General features: G+C 55.4%; 9 non-coding genes and 1 pseudogene across 9 annotated transcripts; all 10 read left to right on the forward strand.

Moving 5' to 3' along the window:
• The first annotated feature begins 335 nt into the window (after window positions 1-335).
• On the forward strand, window positions 336-454 carry LOC146676454 (5S ribosomal RNA). Its single transcript, XR_014911332.1, has one exon. It is a non-coding gene; the product is annotated as a 5S ribosomal RNA (ribosomal RNA).
• Window positions 455-1,674: 1,220 nt separating this feature from the next.
• Window positions 1,675-1,793, forward strand: LOC146676455 (5S ribosomal RNA). The gene has a single exon (XR_014911333.1). It is a non-coding gene; the product is annotated as a 5S ribosomal RNA (ribosomal RNA).
• Window positions 1,794-3,013: 1,220 nt separating this feature from the next.
• Window positions 3,014-3,132, forward strand: LOC146676456 (5S ribosomal RNA). The gene has a single exon (XR_014911334.1). It is a non-coding gene; the product is annotated as a 5S ribosomal RNA (ribosomal RNA).
• A 1,183-nt stretch (window positions 3,133-4,315) lies between these two features.
• Window positions 4,316-4,434, forward strand: LOC146676457 (5S ribosomal RNA). Its single transcript, XR_014911335.1, has one exon. It is a non-coding gene; the product is annotated as a 5S ribosomal RNA (ribosomal RNA).
• Window positions 4,435-5,418: 984 nt separating this feature from the next.
• On the forward strand, window positions 5,419-5,537 carry LOC146676458 (5S ribosomal RNA). The gene has a single exon (XR_014910742.1). It is a non-coding gene; the product is annotated as a 5S ribosomal RNA (ribosomal RNA).
• A 3,871-nt stretch (window positions 5,538-9,408) lies between these two features.
• LOC146676459 (5S ribosomal RNA) lies at window positions 9,409-9,527 on the forward strand. Its single transcript, XR_014911336.1, has one exon. It is a non-coding gene; the product is annotated as a 5S ribosomal RNA (ribosomal RNA).
• Window positions 9,528-10,866: 1,339 nt separating this feature from the next.
• LOC146676460 (5S ribosomal RNA) lies at window positions 10,867-10,985 on the forward strand. Its single transcript, XR_014910737.1, has one exon. It is a non-coding gene; the product is annotated as a 5S ribosomal RNA (ribosomal RNA).
• A 4,327-nt stretch (window positions 10,986-15,312) lies between these two features.
• On the forward strand, window positions 15,313-15,431 carry LOC146676461 (5S ribosomal RNA). The gene has a single exon (XR_014910846.1). It is a non-coding gene; the product is annotated as a 5S ribosomal RNA (ribosomal RNA).
• Window positions 15,432-20,302: 4,871 nt separating this feature from the next.
• Window positions 20,303-20,421, forward strand: LOC146676462 (5S ribosomal RNA). The gene has a single exon (XR_014910897.1). It is a non-coding gene; the product is annotated as a 5S ribosomal RNA (ribosomal RNA).
• Window positions 20,422-21,395: 974 nt separating this feature from the next.
• On the forward strand, window positions 21,396-21,514 carry LOC146676463 (5S ribosomal RNA; annotated as a pseudogene).
• The last annotated feature ends 341 nt before the right edge of the window (window positions 21,515-21,855 follow it).

Consider the following 21,855-nt stretch of genomic DNA (forward strand, 5'->3'; position numbering starts at 1 on the left):
GGCTGAGGCCACTTACACCACACCAAGGCCTGTTGCTCTTGCTCAGGCCACTCACATCACACCAGGCCCTGCGCTTCTGGCCGAGGCCATCTTCACCAAACCAGGCCCTGTGCTGCTTGCTGTGGCCATGTACAACACACCAGGCCCTGTGCTGGTCCCTGAGGCCATCTTCAACAATCCAGGGCCTGTGCTGTTGGATAAATGCCAAACTGAGCCTTTGGGTTAGGGTATTATGCAAACATGCAGGTATGGTTATAGGATTGTCTTCGTAACTTCAGGTACTTGCCACCTAATCACTTGAATCCATAAATTGAGACATTGTGCTGGAGCCAGCAGCTTACGGCCATACCACCCTGAGCACGCCCGACCTCGTCTGATCTCGGAAGCTAAGCAGGGCTGGGCTTGGTTAGTACTTGGATGGGAGACTGCCTGGGAATACCTGGTGCTGTAAGCCTTTCATTTTCATGTCATTGAACCGCTTTTGATCCAGAGAAGGGGTGTATTAAAAGACCAAAAGCAGCTGCCCATTAATGAGGGCACATTAACGACACTGCTTTTGGCTCTTTTCCAATGTCTTGTGCTGCTAGCTGATGCAACCTACACCACACAAGGGCCTGAGTGACCGGCTGGGGCCACTTACACCACATCAGGGCCTGTGGCTCTGGCTGAGGCCACTTACACCACACCAGGGCCTGTGGCTGCTGGCTGAGGCCACCTACACCACACCAGGGAATTAGTTGCTATTGAGGCCAATTACACCACACCAGGGTCTGTGGCTCTTGCTCAGGCCACTTACACCACACCAGGGCCTGTGGCTCTTGCTCAGGCCACTTACACCACACCAGGGCGTGTGGCTGCTGGCTGAGACCACCTACACCACACCAGGGCCTGTGGCTGCTGGCTGAGGCGACTTACACCACACCAGGGCCCTTTTGCTGCTGGCTGAGGCCACTTACACCACACCAGTGCCTGTGTCTTCTAGCTGAGGCGACTTACACCACACCAGGGCCTGTGGCTGCTGGCTGAGGCCAATTACACCACACCAGGGTCTGTGGCTCTTGCTCAGGCCACTTACACCACACCAGGGCCTGTGGCACTGGCTGAGGCCACTTACACCACACCAGGGCCTGTGGCTGCTGGCTGAGGCCACTTACACCACACCAGGGCCTGTGGCTGCTGGCTGAGGCCACCTACACCACACCAGGGCCTGTGGCTGCTGGCTGAGGCCACTTACACCACACCAGGGCCCTTTTGCTGCTGGCTGAGGCCACTTACACCACACCAGTGCCTGTGGCTTCTGGCTGAGGCGACTTACACCACACCAGGGCCTGTGGCTGCTGGCTGAGGCCACTTACACCACACCAAGGCCTGTTGCTCTTGCTCAGGCCACTCACATCACACCAGGCCCTGCGCTTCTGGCCGAGGCCATCTTCACCAAACCAGGCCCTGTGCTGCTTGCTGTGGCCATGTACAACACACCAGGCCCTGTGCTGGTCCCTGAGGCCATCTTCAACAATCCAGGGCCTGTGCTGTTGGATAAATGCCAAACTGAGCCTTTGGGTTAGGGTATTATGCAAACATGCAGGTATGGTTATAGGATTGTCTTCGTAACTTCAGGTACTTGCCACCTAATCACTTGAATCCATAAATTGAGACATTGTGCTGGAGCCAGCAGCTTACGGCCATACCACCCTGAGCACGCCCGACCTCGTCTGATCTCGGAAGCTAAGCAGGGCTGGGCTTGGTTAGTACTTGGATGGGAGACTGCCTGGGAATACCTGGTGCTGTAAGCCTTTCATTTTCATGTCATTGAACCGCTTTTGATCCAGAGAAGGGGTGTATTAAAAGACCAAAAGCAGCTGCCCATTAATGAGGGCACATTAACGACACTGCTTTTGGCTCTTTTCCAATGTCTTGTGCTGCTAGCTGATGCAACCTACACCACACAAGGGCCTGAGTGACCGGCTGGGGCCACTTACACCACATCAGGGCCTGTGGCTCTGGCTGAGGCCACTTACACCACACCAGGGCCTGTGGCTGCTGGCTGAGGCCACCTACACCACACCAGGGAATTAGTTGCTATTGAGGCCAATTACACCACACCAGGGTCTGTGGCTCTTGCTCAGGCCACTTACACCACACCAGGGCCTGTGGCTCTTGCTCAGGCCACTTACACCACACCAGGGCGTGTGGCTGCTGGCTGAGACCACCTACACCACACCAGGGCCTGTGGCTGCTGGCTGAGGCGACTTACACCACACCAGGGCCCTTTTGCTGCTGGCTGAGGCCACTTACACCACACCAGTGCCTGTGTCTTCTAGCTGAGGCGACTTACACCACACCAGGGCCTGTGGCTGCTGGCTGAGGCCAATTACACCACACCAGGGTCTGTGGCTCTTGCTCAGGCCACTTACACCACACCAGGGCCTGTGGCACTGGCTGAGGCCACTTACACCACACCAGGGCCTGTGGCTGCTGGCTGAGGCCACTTACACCACACCAGGGCCTGTGGCTGCTGGCTGAGGCCACCTACACCACACCAGGGCCTGTGGCTGCTGGCTGAGGCCACTTACACCACACCAGGGCCCTTTTGCTGCTGGCTGAGGCCACTTACACCACACCAGTGCCTGTGGCTTCTGGCTGAGGCGACTTACACCACACCAGGGCCTGTGGCTGCTGGCTGAGGCCACTTACACCACACCAGGGCCTGTGGCTCTTGCTCAGGCCACTCACTTCACACCAGGCCCTGCGCTTCTGGCCGAGGCCATCTTCACCAAACCAGGCCCTGTGCTGCTTGCTGTGGCCATGTACAACACACCAGGCCCTGTGCTGGTTCCTGAGGCCATCTTCAACAATCCAGGGCCTGTGCTGTTGGATAAATGCCAAACTGAGCCTTTGGGTTAGGGTATTATGCAAACATGCAGGTATGGTTATAGGATTGTCTTCGTAACTTCAGGTACTTGCCACCTAATCACTTGAATCCATAAATTGAGACATTGTGCTGGAGCCAGCAGCTTACGGCCATACCACCCTGAGCACGCCCGACCTCGTCTGATCTCGGAAGCTAAGCAGGGCTGGGCTTGGTTAGTACTTGGATGGGAGACTGCCTGGGAATACCTGGTGCTGTAAGCCTTTCATTTTCATGTCATTGAACCGCTTTTGATCCAGAGAAGGGGTGTATTAAAAGACCAAAAGCAGCTGCCCATTAATGAGGGCACATTAACGACACTGCTTTTGGCTCTTTTCCAATGTCTTGTGCTGCTAGCTGATGCCACCTACACCACACCAGGGCCTGAGTGACCGGCTGGGGCCACTTACACCACACCAGGGCCTGTGGCTGCTGGCTGAGGCCAGTTACACCACAACAGAGCCTGTGGCTGCTGGCTGAAGCCACTTACACCACACCAGGGCCTTAGTTGCTATTGAGGCCACTTACACCACACCAGGGCCTGTGGCTGCTGGCTGAGGCCACCTACACCACACCAGGGCCTGTGGCTGCTGGCTGAGGCCACTTACACCACACCAGGGCCCTTTTGCTGCTGGCTGAGGCCACTTACACCACACCAGTGCCTGTGTCTTCTAGCTGAGGCGACTTACACCACACCAGGGCCTGTGGCTGCTGGCTGAGGCCAATTACACCACACCAGGGTCTGTGGCTCTTGCTCAGGCCACTTACACCACACCAGGGCCTGTGGCACTGGCTGAGGCCACTTACACCACACCAGGGCCTGTGGCTGCTGGCTGAGGCCACTTACACCACACCAGGGCCTGTGGCTGCTGGCTGAGGCCACTTACACCACACCAGGGCCTGTGGCTGCTGGCTGAGGCCACCTACACCACACCAGGGCCTGTGGCTGCTGGCTGAGGCCACTTACACCACACCAGGGCCCTTTTGCTGCTGGCTGAGGCCACTTACACCACACCAGTGCCTGTGGCTTCTGGCTGAGGCGACTTACACCACACCAGGGCCTGTGGCTGCTGGCTGAGGCCACTTACACCACACCAAGGCCTGTTGCTCTTGCTCAGGCCACTCACATCACACCAGGCCCTGCGCTTCTGGCCGAGGCCATCTTCACCAAACCAGGCCCTGTGCTGCTTGCTGTGGCCATGTACAACACACCAGGCCCTGTGCTGGTCCCTGAGGCCATCTTCAACAATCCAGGGCCTGTGCTGTTGGATAAATGCCAAACTGAGCCTTTGGGTTAGGGTATTATGCAAACATGCAGGTATGGTTATAGGATTGTCTTCGTAACTTCAGGTACTTGCCACCTAATCACTTGAATCCATAAATTGAGACATTGTGCTGGAGCCAGCAGCTTACGGCCATACCACCCTGAGCACGCCCGACCTCGTCTGATCTCGGAAGCTAAGCAGGGCTGGGCTTGGTTAGTACTTGGATGGGAGACTGCCTGGGAATACCTGGTGCTGTAAGCCTTTCATTTTCATGTCATTGAACCGCTTTTGATCCAGAGAAGGGGTGTATTAAAAGACCAAAAGCAGCTGCCCATTAATGAGGGCACATTAACGACACTGCTTTTGGCTCTTTTCCAATGTCTTGTGCTGCTAGCTGATGCAACCTACACCACACAAGGGCCTGAGTGACCGGCTGGGGCCACTTACACCACATCAGGGCCTGTGGCTCTGGCTGAGGCCACTTACACCACACCAGGGCCTGTGGCTGCTGGCTGAGGCCACTTACACCACACCAGGGCCTGTGGCTGCTGGCTGAGGCCACCTACACCACACCAGGGCATTAGTTGCTATTGAGGCCAATTACACCACACCAGGGCCCTTTTGCTGCTGGCTGAGGCCACTTACACCACACCAGTGCCTGTGGCTTCTGGCTGAGGCGACTTACACCACACCAGGGCCTGTGGCTGCTGGCTGAGGCCACTTACACCACACCAAGGCCTGTGGCTCTTGCTCAGGCCACTCACATCACACCAGGCCCTGCGCTTCTGGCCGAGGCCATCTTCACCAAACCAGGCCCTGTGCTGCTTGCTGTGGCCACTTACACCACACCAGGGCCTGTGGCTGCTGGCTCAGGCCACCTACACCACACCAGGGCCTGTGGCTGCTGGCTGAGGCGACTTAAACCACACCAGGGCCCTTTTGCTGCTGGCTGAGGCCACTTACACCACACCAGTGCCTGTGGCTTCTGGCTGAGGCGACTTACACCACACCAGGGCCTGTGGCTGCTTGCTGTGGCCATGTACAACACACCAGGCCCTGTGCTGGTTCCTGAGGCCATCTTCAACAATCCAGGGCCTGTGCTGTTGGATAAATGCCAAACTGAGCCTTTGGGTTAGGGTATTATGCAAACATGCAGGTATGGTTATAGGATTGTCTTCGTAACTTCAGGTACTTGCCACCTAATCACTTGAATCCATAAATTGAGACATTGTGCTGGAGCCAGCAGCTTACGGCCATACCACCCTGAGCACGCCCGACCTCGTCTGGTCTCAGAAGCTAAGCAGGGCTGGGCTTGGTTAGTACTTGGATGGGAGACTACCTGGGAATACCTGGTGCTGTAAGCCTTTCATTTTCATGTCATTGAACCGCTTTTGATCCAGAGAAGGGGTGTATTAAAAGACCAAAAGCAGCTGCCCATTAATGAGGGCACATTAACGACACTGCTTTTGGCTCTTTTCCAATGTCTTGTGCTGCTAGCTGATGCCACCTACACCACACCAGGGCCTGAGTGACCGGCTGGGGCCACTTACACCACATCAGGGCCTGTGGCTCTGGCTGAGGCCACTTACACCACACCAGGGCCCTTTTGCTGCTGGCTGAGGCCAGTTACACCACAACAGAGCCTGTGGCTGCTGGCTGAAGCCACTTACACCACACCAGGGCCTTAGTTGCTATTGAGGCCACTTACACCACACCAGGGCCTGTGGCTGCTGGCTGAGGCCACTTACACCACACCAGGGCCTGTGGCTGCTGGCTGAGGCCACCTACACCACACCAGGGCATTAGTTGCTATTGAGGCCAATTACACCACACCAGGGTCTGTGGCTCTTGCTCAAGCCACTTACACCACACCAGGGCCTGTGGCTCTTGCTCAGGCCACTCACATCACACCAGGCCCTGCGCTTCTGGCCGAGGCCACTTACACCACACCAGGGCCTGTGGCTGCTGCCTGAGGCCACATACACCACACCAGGGCCTTAGTTGCTATTGAGGCCAATTACACCACACCAGGGTCTGTGGCTCTTGCTCAGGCCACTTACACCACACCAGGGCCTGTGGCACTGGCTGAGGCCACTTACACCACACCAGGGCCTGTGGCTGCTGGCTGAGGCCACTTACACCACACCAGGGCCTGTGGCTGCTGGCTGAGGCCACCTACACCACACCAGGGCCTGTGGCTGCTGGCTGAGGCGACTTACACCACACCAGGGCCCTTTTGCTGCTGGCTGAGGCCACTTACACCACACCAGTGCCTGTGGCTTCTGGCTGAGGCTACTTACACCACACCAGGGCCTGTGGCTGCTGGCTGAGGCCACTTACACCACACCAGGGCCTGTGGCTGCTGGCTGAAGCCACTTACACCACACCAGGGCCTGTGGCTCTTGCTCAGGCCACTTACACCACACCAGGGCCTGTGGCACTGGCTGAGACCACTTACACCACACCAGGGCCTGTGGCTGCTGGCTGAGGCCACTTACACCACACCAGGGCCTGTGGCTGCTGGCTGAGGCCACTTACACCACACCAGGGCCTGTGGCTGCTGGCTGAGGCCACCTACACCACACCAGGGCCTGTGGCTGCTGGCTGAGGAGACTTACACCACACCAGGGCCCTTTTGCTGCTGGCTGAGGCCACTTACACCACACCAGTGCCTGTGGCTTCTGGCTGAGGTGACTTACACCACACCAGGGCCTGTGGCTGCTGGCTGAGGCCAATTACACCACACCAGGGTCTGTGGCTCTTGCTCAGGCCAATTACACCACACCAGGGCCTGTGGCACTGGCTGAGGCCACTTACACCACACCAGGGCCTGTGGCTGCTGGCTGAGGCCACTTACACCACACCAGGGCCTGTGGCTGCTGGCTGAGGCCACCTACACCACACCAGGGCCTGTGGCTGCTGGCTGAGGCCACTTACACCACACCAGGGCCCTTTTGCTGCTGGCTGAGGCCACTCACATCACACCAGGCCCTGCGCTTCTGGCCGAGGCCATCTTCACCAAACCAGGCCCTGTGGTTCTTGCTCAGGCCACTTACACCACACCAGGGCCTGTGGCTGCTGGCTGAGGCCACTTACACCACACCAGGGCCCTTTTGCTGCTGGCTGAGGCCACTCACATCACACCAGGCCCTGCGCTTCTGGCCGAGGCCATCTTCACCAAACCAGGCCCTGTGGTTCTTGCTCAGGCCACTTACACCACACCAGGGTCTGTGGCTCTTGCTCAGGCCACTTACACCACACCAGGGCCTGTGGCACTGGCTGAGGCCACTTACACCACACCAGGGCCTGTGGCTGCTGGCTGAGGCCACTTACACCACACCAGGGCCTGTGGCTGCTGGCTGAGGCCACCTACACCACATCAGGGCCTGTGGCTGCTGGCTGAGGCGACTTACACCACACCAGGGCCTGTGGCTGCTGGCTGAGGCCACTTACACCACACCAGTGCCTGTGGCTTCTGGCTGAGGCTACTTACACCACACCAGGGCCTGTGGCTGCTGGCTGAGGCCACTTACACCACACCAGGGCCTGTGGCTCTTGCTCAGGCCACTTACACCACACCAGGGCCTGTGGCTCTTGCTCAGGCCACTTACACCACACCAGGGCCTGTGGCTCTTGCTCAGGCCACTTACACCACACCAGGGCCTGTGGCTGCTGGCTGAGGCCACTTACACCACACCAGGGCCTGTGGCTGCTGGCTGAGGCCAATTACACCACACCAGGGTCTGTGGCTCTTGCTCAGGCCACTTACACCACACCAGGGCCTGTGGCACTGGCTGAGGCCACTTACACCACACCAGGGCCTGTGGCTCTGGCTGAGGCCACTTACACCACACCAGGGCCTGTCGCTGCTGGCTGAGGCCACTTACACCACACCAGGGCCTGTGGCTGCTGGCTGAGGCCACCTACACCACACCAGGGCATTAGTTGCTATTGAGGCCAATTACACCACACCAGGGTCTGTGGCTCTTGCTCAGGCCACTTACACCACACCAGGGCCTGTGGCTCTTGCTCAGGCCACTTACACCACACCAGGGCCTGTGGCACTGGCTGAGGCCACTTACACCACACCAGGGCCTGTGACTGCTGGCTGAGGCCACTTACACCACACCAGGGCCTGTGGCTGCTGGCTGAGGCCACTTACACCACACCAGGGCCTGTGGCTGCTGGCTGAGGCCACTTACACCACACCAGGGCCTGTGGCTGCTGGCTGAGGCCACCTACACCACACCAGGGCCTGTGGCTTCTGGCTGAGGCGACTTACACCACACCAGGGCCTGTGGCTGCTGGCTGAGGCCAATTACACCACACCAGGGTCTGTGGCTCTTGCTCAGGCCACTTACACCACACCAGGGCCTGTGGCACTGGCTGAGGCCACTTACACCACACCAGGGCCTGTGGCTGCTGGCTGAGGCCACTTACACCACACCAGGGCCTGTGGCTGCTGGCTGAGGCCACTTACACCACACCAGGGCCTGTGGCTGCTGGCTGAGGCCACCTACACCACACCAGGGCCTGTGGCTGCTGGCTGAGGCCACTTAGACCACACCAGGGCCCTTTTGCTGCTGGCTGAGGCCACTCACATCACACCAGGCCCTGCGCTTCTGGCCGAGGCCATCTTCACCAAACCAGGCCCTGTGGTTCTTGCTCAGGCCACTTACACCACACCAGGGCCTTATTTGCTATTGAGGCCACTTACACCACACCAGGGCCTGTGGCTCTGGCTTAGGCCACTTACACCACACCAGGGCCTGTGGCTGCTGGCTGAGGCCACTTACACCACACCAGGGCCTGTGGCTCTTGCTCAGGCCACTTACACCACACCAGGGCCTGTGGCACTGGCTGAGGCCACTTAGACCACACCAGGGCCTGTGGCTGCTGGCTGAGGCCACTTACACCACACCAGGGCCTGTGGCTGCTGGCTGAGGCCACTTACACCAAACCAGGGCCTGTGGCTGCTTGCTGAGGCCATCTTCACCAAACCAGGCCCTGTGCTGCTTGCTGTGGCCATGTAAAACACACCAGGTCCTGTGCTGGTTCTTGAGGCCATCTTCAACAATCCAGGGCCTGTGCTGTTGGATAAATGCCAAACTGAGCCTTTGGGTTAGGGTATTATGCAAACATGCAGGTATGGTTATAGGATTGTCTTCGTAACTTCAGGTACTTGCCACCTAATCACTTGAATCCATAAATTGAGACATTGTGCTGGGGCCAGCAGCTTACGGCCATACCACCCTGAGCACGCCCGACCTCGTCTGATCTCGGAAGCTAAGCAGGGCTGGGCTTGGTTAGTACTTGGATGGGAGACTGCCTGGGAATACCTGGTGCTGTAAGCCTTTGATTTTCATGTCATTGAACCGCTTTTGATCCAGAGAAGGGGTGTATTAAAAGACCAAAAGCAGCTCCCCATTAATGAGCGCACATTAACGACATTGCTTTTGGCTCTTTTCCAATGTCTTGTGCTGCTAGCTGATGCAACCTACACCACACCAGGGCCTGAGTGACCGGCTGGGGCCACTTACACCACATCAGGGCCTGTGGCTGCTGGCTGAGGCCACTTACACCACACCAGGGCCCTTTTGCTGCTGGCTGAGGCCACTTACACCACACCAGTGCCTGTGGCTTCTGGCTGAGGCTACTTACACCACACCAGGGCCTGTGGCTGCTGGCTGAGGCCACTTACACCACACCAGGGCCTGTGGCTGCTGGCTGAAGCCAATTACACCACACCAGGGTCTGTGGCTCTTGCTCAGGCCACTTACACCACACCAGGGCCTGTGGCACTGGCTGAGGCCACTTACACCACACCAGGGCCTGTGGCTCTGGCTGAGGCCACTTACACCACACCAGGGCCTGTGGCTGCTGGCTGAGGCCACTTACACCACACCAGGGCCTGTGGCTGCTGGCTGAGGCCACCTACACCACACCAGGGCATTAGTTGCTATTGAGGCCAATTACACCACACCAGGGTCTGTGGCTCTTGCTCAGGCCACTTACACCACACCAGGGCCTGTGGCTCTTGCTCAGGCCACTTACACCACACCAGGGCCTGTGGCACTGGCTGAGGCCACTTACACCACACCAGGGCCTGTGGCTGCTGGCTGAGGCCACTTACACCACACCAGGGCCTGTGGCTGCTGGCTGAGGCCACCTACACCACACCAGGGCCTGTGGCTGCTGGCTGAGGCCACTTACACCACACCAGGGCCCTTTTGCTGCTGGCTGAGGCCACTTACACCACACCAGGGCCTGTGGCTGCTGGCTGAGGCCACTTACACCACACAAGGGACTGTGGCTGCTGGCTGAGGCCACCTACACCACACCAGGGCCTGTGGCTGCTGGCTGAGGCCACTTACAACACACCAGGGCCTGTGGCTCTTTCTCAGGCCACTCATATCACACCAGGCCCTGTGCTTCTGGCCGAGGCCATCTTCACCAAACCAGGCCCTGTGCTGCTTGCTGTGGCCATGTACAACACACCAGGCCCTGTGCTGGTTCCTGAGGCCATCTTCAACAACCCAGGGCCTGTGCTGTTGGATAAATGCTAAACTGAGCCTTTGGGTTAGGGTATTATGCAAACATGCAGGTATGGTTATAGGATTGTCTTCGTAACTTCAGGTACTTGCCACCTAATCACTTGAATCCATAAATTGAGACATTGTGCTGGGGCCAGCAGCTTACGGCCATACCACCCTGAGCACGCCCGACCTCGTCTGATCTCGGAAGCTAAGCAGGGCTGGGCTTGGTTAGTACTTGAATGGGAGACTGCCTGGGAATACCTGGTGCTGTAAGCCTTTCATTTTCATGTCATTGAACCGCTTTTGATCCAGAGAAGGGGTGTATTAAAAGACCAAAAGCAGCTGCCCATTAATGAGGGCACATTAACGACATTGCATTTGGCTCTTTTCCAATGTCTTGTCCTGCTAGCTGATGCCACCTACACCACACCAGGGCCTGAGTGACCGGCTGGGGCCACTTACACCACATCAGGGCCTGTGGCTCTGGCTGAGGCCACTTACACCACACCAGGGCCTGTGGCTGCTGGCTCAGGCAAGTTACATCACAACAGGGCCTGTGGCTGCTGCCTGAGGCCACATACACCACACCAGGGCCTTAGTTGCTATTGAGGCCAATTACACCACACCAGGGTCTGTGGCTCTTGCTCAGGCCACTTACACCACACCAGGGCCTGTGGCACTGGCTGAGGCCACTTACACCACACCAGGGCCTGTGGCTGCTGGCTGAGGCCACTTACACCACACCAGGGCCTGTGGCTGCTGGTTGAGGCCACCTACACCACACCAGGGCCTGTGGCTGCTGGCTGAGGCCACTTACACCACACCAGGGCCCTTTTGCTGCTGGCTGAGGCCACTTACACCACACCAGTGCCTGTGGCTTCTGGCTGAGGCTACTTACACCACACCAGGGCCTGTGGCTGCTGGCTGAGGCCAATTACACCACACCAGGGTCTGTGGCTCTTGCTCAGGCCACTTACACCACACCAGGGCCTGTGGCACTGGCTGAGGCCACTTACACCACACCAGGGCCTGTGGCTCTGGCTGAGGCCACTTACACCACACCAGGGCCTGTGGCTGCTGGCTGAGGCCACCTACACCACACCAGGGCCTGTGGCTGCTGGCTGAGGCGACTTACACCACACCAGGGCCCTTTTGCTGCTGGCTGAGGCGACTTACACCACACCAGTGCCTGTGGCTTCTGGCTGAGGCGACTTACACCACACCAGGGCCTGTGGCTGCTGGCTGAGGCCACCTACACCACACCAGGGCCTGTGGCTGCTGGCTGAGGCGACTTACACCACACCAGGGCCTGTTGCTGCTGGCTGAGGCCACTTACACCACACCAGTGCCTGTGGCTTCTGGCTGAGGCTACTTACACCACACCAGGGCCTGTGGCTGCTGGCTGAGGCCACTTACACCACACCAGGGCCTGTGGCTCTTGCTCAGGCCACTTACACCACACCAGGGCCTGTGGCTCTTGCTCAGGCCACTTACACCACACCAGGGCCTGTGGCTGCTGGCTGAGGCCACTTACACCACACCAGGGCCTGTGGCTGCTGGCTGAGGCCAATTACACCACACCAGGGTCTGTGGCTCTTACTCAGGCCACTTACACCACACCAGGGCCTGTGGCACTGGCTGAGGCCACTTACACCACACCAGGGCCTGTGGCTCTGGCTGAGGCCACTTACACCACACCAGGGCCTGTGGCTGCTGGCTGAGGCCACTTACACCACACCAGGGCCTGTGGCTGCTGGCTGAGGCCACCTACACCTCACCAGGGCCTGTGGCTGCTGGCTGAGGCGACTTACACCACACCAGGGCCCTTTTGCTGCTGGCTGAGGCCACTTACACCACACCAGGGCCTGTGGCTGCTGGCTGAGGCCACTTACACCACACCAGGGCCTGTGGCTCTTGCTCAGGCCACTCACATCACACCAGGCCCTGCGCTTCTGGCCGAGGCAATCTTCACCAAACCAGGCCCTGTGGTTCTTGCTCAGGCCACTTACACCACACCAGGGCCTTATTTGCTATTGAGGCCACTTACACCACACCAGGGCCTGTGGCACTTGCTCAGGCCACTTACACCACACCAGGGCCTGTGGCTGCTGGCTGAGGCCACTTACACCACACCAGGGCCTGTGGCTCTTGCTCCGGCCACTTACACCACATCAGGGCCTGTGGCTCTGGCTGAGGCCACATACACCACACCAGGGCCTTAGTTGCTATTGAGGTCAATTACACCACACCAGGGCCTGTGGCTGCTGGCTGAGGCCACTTACACCACACCAGGGCCTGTGGCTGCTGGCTGAGACCACCTACACCACACCAGGGCCTTAGTTGCTATTGAGGCCAATTACACCACACCAGGGCCTGTGGCTGCTTGCTGAGGTGACTTACACCACACCAGGGCCTGTTGCTGCTGGCTGAGGCCACTTACACCACACCAGTGCCTGTGGCTTCTGGCTGAGGCGACTTACACCACACCAGGGCCTGTTGCTGCTGGCTGAGGCCACTTACAACACACCAGGGCCTGTGGCTGCTGGCTGAGGCCACTTACACCACACCAGGGCCTGTGGCTGCTGGCTCAGGCCACTCATATCAAACCAGGTCCTGTGCTTCTGGCCGAGGCGACTTACACCACATCAGGGCCTGTGGCTCTGGCTGAGGCCACTTACACCACACCAGGGCCTGTGGCTGCTGGCTGAGGCCAGTTACACCACACCAGGGACTGTGGCTGCTGGCTGAGGCCACATACACCACACCAGGGCCTTAGTTGCTATTGAGGCCAATTACACCACACCAGGGTCTGTGGCTCTTGCTCAGGCCACTCACATCACACCAGGCCCTGCGCTTCTGGCCACTTACACCACACCAGGGCCTGTGGCTGCTGGCTGAGGCCACTTACACCATACCAGGGCCTGTGGCTGTTGGCTGAGGCGACTTACACCACACCAGAGCCTGTGGCTGCTGGCTGAGGCCACCTACACCACACCAGGGCCTTAGTTGCTATTGAGGCCACTTACACCACACCAGGGCCTGTGACTGCTGGCTGAGGCCACTTACACCACACCAGGGCCTTAGTTGCTATTGAGGCCACTTACACCACACCAGGGCCTGTGGCTCTGGCTGAGGCCACTTACACCACACCAGGGCCTTATTTGCTATTGAGGCCAGTTACACCACACCAGGGCCTGTGGCTCTGGCTGAGGCCACTTACACCACACCAGGGCCTGTGGCTGCTGGCTGAGGCCACTTACAACACACCAGGGCCTGTGGCTGCTGGCTGAAGCCACTTACACCACACCAGGGCCTTAGTTGCTATTGAGGCCACTTACACCACACCAGGGCCTGTGGCTGCTGGCTGAGGCCACCTACACCACACCAGGGCCTGTGGCTGCTGGCTGAGGCGACTTACACCACACCAGGGCCCTTTTGCTGCTGGCTGAGGCCACTTACACCACACCAGTGCCTGTGGCTTCTGGCTGAGGCGACTTACACCACACCAGGGCCTGTGGCTGCTGGCTGAGGCCACTTACACCACACCAGGGCCTGTGGCTCTTGCTCAGGCCACTCACATCACACCAGGCCCTGCGCTTCTGGCCGAGGCCATCTTCACCAAACCAGGCCCTGTGGTTCTTGCTCAGGCCACTTACACCACACCAGGGCCTTATTTGCTATTGAGGCCACTTACACCACACCAGGGCCTGTGGCTCTGGCTTAGGCCACTTACACCACACCAGGGCCTGTGGCACTTGCTCAGGCCACTTACACCACACCAGGGCCTGTGGCTGCTGGCTGAGGCCACCTACACCACACCAGGGCCTGAGTGACCGGCTGGGGCCACTTACACCACATCAGGGCCTGTGGCTCTGGCTGAGGCCACTTACACCACACCAGGGCCTGTGGCTGCTGGCTGAGGCCACTTACACCACACCAGGGCCTGTGGCTGCTGGCTGAGGCCACCTACACCACACCAGGGCCTTAGTTGCTATTGAGGCCAATTACACCACACCATGGTCTGTGGCTCTTGCTCAGGCCACTTACACCACACCAGGGCCTGTGGCACTGGCTGAGGCCACTTACACCACACCAGGGCCTGTGGCTGCTGGCTGAGGCCACTTACACCACACAAGGGCTTGTGGCTGCTGGCTGAGGCCACCTACACCACACCAGAGCCTGTGGCTGCTGGCTGAGGCCACCTACACCACACCAGGGCCTGTGGCTATTGCTCAGGCCACTTACACCACACCAGGGCCTGTGGCTCTTGCTCAGGCCACTTACACCACACCAGGGCCTGTGGCTCTTGCTCAGGCCACTCACATCACACCAGGCCCTGCGCTTCTGGCCGAGGCCATCTTCACCAAACCAGGCCCTGTGCTGCTAGCTGTGGCCATGTACAACACACCAGGCCCTGTGCTGGTTCCTGAGGCCATCTTCAACAATCCAGGGCCTGTGCTGTTGGATAAATGCCAAACTGAGCCTTTGGGTTAGGGTATTATGCAAACATGCAGGTATGGTTATAGGATTGTCTTCGTAACTTCAGGTACTTGCCACCTAATCACTTGAATCCATAAATTGAGACATTGTGCTGGGGCCAGCAGCTTACGGCCATACCACCCTGAGCACGCCCGACCTCGTCTGATCTCGGAAGCTAAGCAGGGCTGGGCTTGGTTAGTACTTGGATGGGAGACTGCCTTGGAATACCTGGTGCTGTAAGCCTTTCATTTTCATGTCATTGAACCGCTTTTGATCCAGAGAAGGGGTGTATTAAAAGACCAAAAGCAGCTGCCCATTAATGAGGGCACATTAACGACATTGCTTTTGGCTCTTTTCCAATGTCTTGTGCTGCTAGCTGATGCCACCTACACCACACCAGGGCCTGAGTGACCGGCTGGGGCCACTTACACCACATCAGGGCCTGTGGCTCTGGCTGCTCAGTTGTACTTCCGGCATGATGGCGCCTGTGTTTGGCTTCGCCGCTGCCGGGTGTAGTTGGTCTCGCTCTATTGTCGTGTTTTTTCTTTCTACTCTGCTGTTTTTTAACTGTTTTAATGATGTACTGGCTGCCTTGGTCTACGATCGTCTGACGCTGTTATCCATCCGTTCGTCAATGACGGCCAAAGATGTTTTTTCTCCTTCCTTTTGTGGGACTTTCCATTCTCCACACTTTTCTCCGCACTCCTTTGGTACCTTCCACCCTCTGCCTGTGACTGGATCTTCGGCCAGCGCTTTCAGCGTTCCCCGTAGACTACGGAGAAGAAGAGGAAAGAGATCGGGCATCCAGGTGAAGCTTAGGCTCCTCTGGCGGCGGGGACGAATTGGAAAGCAATGTGGGGCGTTTTCCGTTGCCTACGCACATGACAGCTATATGGAGAGGAATCTGTCTCCCAAGGCCCTACTTGGATATAGGGGGCCCGGCTCTCCAAGGCCGTGTTATCTCAGAAGGGTTCATCCAGACTCTCCTGCCGACTGGCTTTTCATCCCCTCGGTGAGTGGAATATATGAACGTGAAGGGTCTGATCCCGAGAATTTACGCCCTTTAATTCGAGAAACTCTAGCTTCTTCCAACAACAATGTTTTCACCCCGCTGTCTATGGCGCTCTTTAATGCCCGATCTTTGACGAATAAATCGTTTGTGCTTAACGATTTTATTGTTTCTAAAAATCTGGACTTCCTGTTCTTGACTGAGACCTGGCAACGGGGGTCGGATTATTCGTCTACTATTGAAATGTGCCCAAATGGCTTCTCTGTCATTAGCCAGCCTCGAGGATCTGGTCGTGGAGGAGGCCTCGCGGTGGCATATCGGAGCCGTTTTAACTGCCGTTCAGTGAAAGTTGGACACTTTCTGTCTTTTGAACTGCAGCTCATCAAAATTGGAAAGAAGGATCCTTTTTACTGTGCGTTGGTCTATCGCCCTCCTGGCCCAAACAACTCGTTTTTAGCCGAGTTTAGTGATTTTCTGTCCTCTACTATGAGGTTGTCTAAATTGCTTCTTGTGGGAGATTTTAATATACATATTGATGATGAGTCCGACCTCTTTGCTAGGAGTTTTACCAGTATCATGGACTCTTTTCATTTTATCCAACATGTATCTGGCCCCACACATAACAAAGGCCATACACTGGACCTTGTTTTTTCTTTGGGTCTGAATATTGATTATATCTGTTCTAAGGACATTTTTATTTCTGACCATTATTGTGTCTTTTTTAATATGTCTTTTTATGAGCCTATGTCTCCTGTTCATCGGACAGTTATTTCCCGCACTTTAGACTCCTCCACAGCACAGAAGTTCTCTGATGTTTTTAATTTAACATTATCCCCACAAAACGATGTTGATTTTTCTATAGATCTATTCAATTATCATTGTCTTTCGATCTTAGATGAAATCTGTCCGATTAAAATGAGACCTGTGCCTGTTTCCAAGTCTGTACCCTGGTTAAATGACAACATTCGTCTTATAAAACGTAATTGTCGTAAAACTGAGCGGTTATGGAGGAAAACTCACTTAAATGTTCATCTCCTCTATTTAAAGGATCTTTTAGCCTCCTTTAACAATGCTATTAGAGTTGCGAGGGCTGCTTACTTTTCTCAGTTGGTTGCAAGGAGCAGAGGTAATCCTAAAGTTTTATTTGATACTATTACTAATATTATTACTCCTGCTCCACCTGCTGCTATTATTTCTTCTGTTGAAGATTGTGAAACTTTTCTTGCTTTCTTTTTAGAAAAAATTAGCAACATAAGGAAAAACCTGTCTTTTTCAGCGTCTGCGCTATCTGTTCCCACGCCAGCTCGGCCTGTTGTTTTAGAAGGTTTTTCACCTGTTTTACTACCAGAGCTGGGAAAAATAGTTAGTGCAACAAAATTATCCTCTTGCTCTCTTGATTTTTTACCTGCATCATTATTTAAAAATGTCTTTTACTCTACTGGTCCCTGTATTCTTACTATAATTAATACCTCCTTGGCCTCGGGCATAGTCCCTGCCTATTTTAAAACTGCTGTTATACATCCCTTGTTAAAAAAGCCTATGCTGGACCCATCTCTCACTAGCAATTATAGACCGATCTCAAAAATTCCGTTAATTGCTAAGATTCTAGAGAAGATCGTGGCTAAGCAGCTTACAGCAGTTTTAGATAAATATAGTATTTTCGACAAATTTCAATCTGGCTTTCGTAAAGTTCATTCCACTGAAACAGCCCTTCTTAGAGTTTCTAATGACATTTTGTTACAAAGCGATGCAGGTAAATGTTCTGTTCTCTTAATGTTGGATCTTACGTCGGCCTTTGATACTGTTGACCACTATATTTTACTTAACAGGCTGAAACACTGGGTTGGTGTCTCTGGGACTGCATTGAAATGGTTCTCCTCGTATCTCTCTGAACGATATTCTTCTGTGGCAGTTTCTAAGTATAGATCATCTTCTGCGTCCCTGTCTTTTGGTGTGCCACAAGGCTCTGTGCTAGGGCCATTACTGTTTTTAGTTTATTTACTCCCTCTTCAGCACATTTTGAGCCCTTTTGAGGATATTTGTTACCATTGTTATGCAGACGATATCCAACTCTATATATCTTTTAAACCGGAAGAGGCTTCTAAGCTGCGGCTTTTAAATGTGTGCTTGGAAACCATTAAAGGCTGGATGGCTGAAAACTTCCTCCAACTAAATGAAAGTAAAACCGAAGTCCTCTTATGTGCCCCAGATAGACATATACCCAGTATAATAAATGCTCTTGGTCCTCTTTCAACGTTTGTAAAACCATCTGTCAGGAACTTAGGGATTATCCTTGATCCTGCTCTTACGTTAGATAGTCATGTTAAATCTCTTGTTCGGTCTTGCTTTTATCATTTAAGAAATATTTCTAAATTGAGCTCTATTATATCCTATACCGAACTGGAGATTGTTATTCATGCTTTTATCTCTTCACGACTGGACTATTGCAATTCCCTGTTTACTTGTTTAAATAAAGGTTCTTTGGAGCGTCTGCAGATCGTTCAGAATGCTGCAGCAAGACTTTTGACGAAAGCTTCTAAATTTTCACATATAACACCGTTGCTCATGCAGTTACATTGGCTTCCTGTTGAATTTAGAGTCCAGTTTAAGATTTTGGTTTTAACTTTCAAGGCTCTTCAACAACAAGCACCACCATATATCATTGAACTTTTACAGCCCTATGCCCCTAGTAGGTCTCTGAGGTCGAGTAGTCAGGGCCTACTTGTCATTCAGTATACGAGACTGAAAACTAGGGGTGATAGAGCTTTTGCTACTGTGGCCGCCAGACTGTGGAATTCCCTTCCTCAAGACTTACGATCCGCTGATTCATTGATTACTTTTAAAAAACAGCTAAAAACACATCTTTTTAAAACTGCCTTTTGCTAACTTTGTTTGTATTTTGTCTTTTTAATCTGTTATATCTTGTAAAGCACTTTGTGATCTCTATCTAGAAATGTGCTATATAAATAAAATTTTACTTACTTACTTACTTACTTACACTTACACCACACCAGGGCCTGTGGCTGCTGGCTGAGGCCACCTACACCACACCAGGGCCTTAGTTGCTATTGAGGCCAATTACACCACACCAGGGTCTGTGGCTCTTGCTCAGGCCACTTACACCACACCAGGGCCTGTGGCACTGGCTGAGGCCACTTACACCACACCAGGGCCTGTGGCTGCTGGCTGAGGCCACTTACACCACACAAGGGCCTGTGGCTGCTGGCTGAGGCCACCTACACCACACCAGGGCCTGTGGCTGCTGGCTGAGACCACTTACACCACACCAGGGCCTTAGTTGCTATTGAGGCCACTTACACCACACCAGGGCCTGTGGCTCTGGCTGAGGCCACTTACACCACACCAGGGCCTTAGTTGCTATTGAGGCAAATTTCACCACACCAGGGTCTGTGGCTCTTGCTCAGGCCACTTACACCACACCAGGGCCTGTGGCACTGGCTGAGGCCACTTACACCACACCAGGGCCTGTGGCTGCTGGCTGAGGCCACTTACACCATACCAGGGCCTGTGGCTGCTGGCTGAGGCGACTTACACCACACCAGGGCCTGTGGCTGCTGGCTGAGGCCACTTACACCACACCAGGGCCTTAGTTGCTATTGAGGCCACTTACACCACACCAGGGCCTGTGGCTCTGGCTGAGGCCACTTACACCACACCAGGGCCTTATTTGCTATTGAGGCCACTTACACCACACCAGGGCCTGTGGCTCTGGCTGAGGCCACTTACACCACACCAGGGCCTGTGGCTCTTGCTCAGGCCACTTACACCACACCAGGGCCTGTGGCTCTTCCTCAGGCCACTCACATTACACCAGGCCCTGTGCTTCTGGCCGAGGCCATCTTCACCAAACCAGGCCCTGTGCTACTTGCTCTGGCCATGTACAACACACCAGGCCCTGTGCTGGTTCCTGAGGGCATCTTCAACAATCCAGGGCCTGTGCTGTTGGATAAATGCTAAACTGAGCCTTTGGGTTAGGGTATTATGCAAACATGCAGGTATGGTTATAGGATTGTCTTCGTAACTTCAGGTACTTGTCACCTAATCACTTGAATCCATAAATTGAGACATTGTGGTGGGGCCAGAAGCTTACGGCCATACCACCCTGAGCACGCCCGACCTCGTCTGATCTCGGAAGCTAAGCAGGGCAGGGCTTGGTTAGTACTTGGATGGGAGACTGCCTGGGAATACCTGGTGCTGTAAGCCTTTCATTTTCATGTCATTGAACCGCTTTTGATCCAGAGAAGGGGTGTATTAAAAGACCAAAAGCAGCTGCCCATTAATAAGGGCACATTAACGACATTGCTTTTGGCTCTTTTCCAATCTCTTGTGCTGCTAGCTGATGCCACCTACACCACACCAGGGCCTGAGTGACCGGCTGGGGCCACTTACACCACATCAGGGCCTGTGGCTCTGGCTCAGGCCACTTACACCACAACAGGGCCTGTGGCTGCTGGCTGAGGCCACATACACCACACCAGGGCCTTAGTTGCTATTGAGGCCAATTACACCACACCAGGGTCTGTGGCTCTTGCTCAGGCCACTTACACCACACCAGGGCCTTAGTTGCTATTGAGGCCAATTACACCACACCAGGGTCTTTAGCTCTTGCTCAGGCCACTTACACCACACCAGGGCCTGTGGCTGCTGGATGAGGCCAGTTACACCACAACAGGGCCTGTGGCTGCTGCCTGAGGCCACATAGACCACACCAGGGCCTTAGTTGCTATTGAGGCCAATTACACCACACCAGGGTCTTTGGCTCTTGCTCAGGCCACTTACACCACACCAGGGCCTGTGGCTGCTGGCTGAGGCCACTTACACCACACCAGGGCCTTATTTGCTATTGAGGCCACTTACACCACACCAGGGCCTGTGGCTGCTGGCTGAGGCCACTTACACCACACCAGGCCCTGCGCTTCTGGCCGAGGCCACCTACACCACACCAGGCCCTGTGCTGCTAGCTGTATCCATGTACAACACACCAGGCCGTGTGCTGGTTCCTGAGGCCATCTTCAGCAATCCAGGGCCTGTGCTGTTGGATAGATGCTAAACTGAGCCTTTGGGTTAGGGTATTATGCAAACATGCAGGTATGGTTATAGGATTGTCTTCGTAACTTCAGGTACTTGCCACCTAAGCACTTGAATCCATAAATTGAGACATTGTGCTGGGGCCAGCAGCATACGGCCATACCACCCTGAGCACGCCTGACCTCGTCTGATCTCGGAAGCTAAGCAGGGCTGGGCTTGGTTAGTACTTGGATGGGACTCTGCCTGGGAATACCTTGTGCTGTAAGCCTTTCATGTCATTAAACTGCTTTTGATCCAGAGAAGGGCTGTATTAAAAGACCCAAAGCAGCTGCCCATTAATGAGGGCACATTAATGACATTGCTTTTGGAACTTTTCCAATGTCTTGTGCTGCTAGCTGATGCCACCTACACCACACCAGGGCCTGTGACTCTGGCTAAGGAAATCTACACCACACCCGGAACTGAGTTGCCGGATGGGGCCACTTACACCACAACAGGGCCTGAGTTGCCGGCTGAGGCCACTTAGACCACACCAGGGTCTGTGGCACTGGCTGAGGCCACTTCCACCACACCAGGGCCTGTGGCTGCTGGCTGAGGCCACTTACACCA

The sequence above is a fragment of the Rhamphochromis longiceps genome, linkage group LG3 (genome assembly GCF_057381845.1).
Source record: "Rhamphochromis longiceps isolate RC_006_pf linkage group LG3, R_longiceps_female_GT1.1, whole genome shotgun sequence".
NCBI lineage: Eukaryota > Metazoa > Chordata > Actinopteri > Cichliformes > Cichlidae > Rhamphochromis > Rhamphochromis longiceps.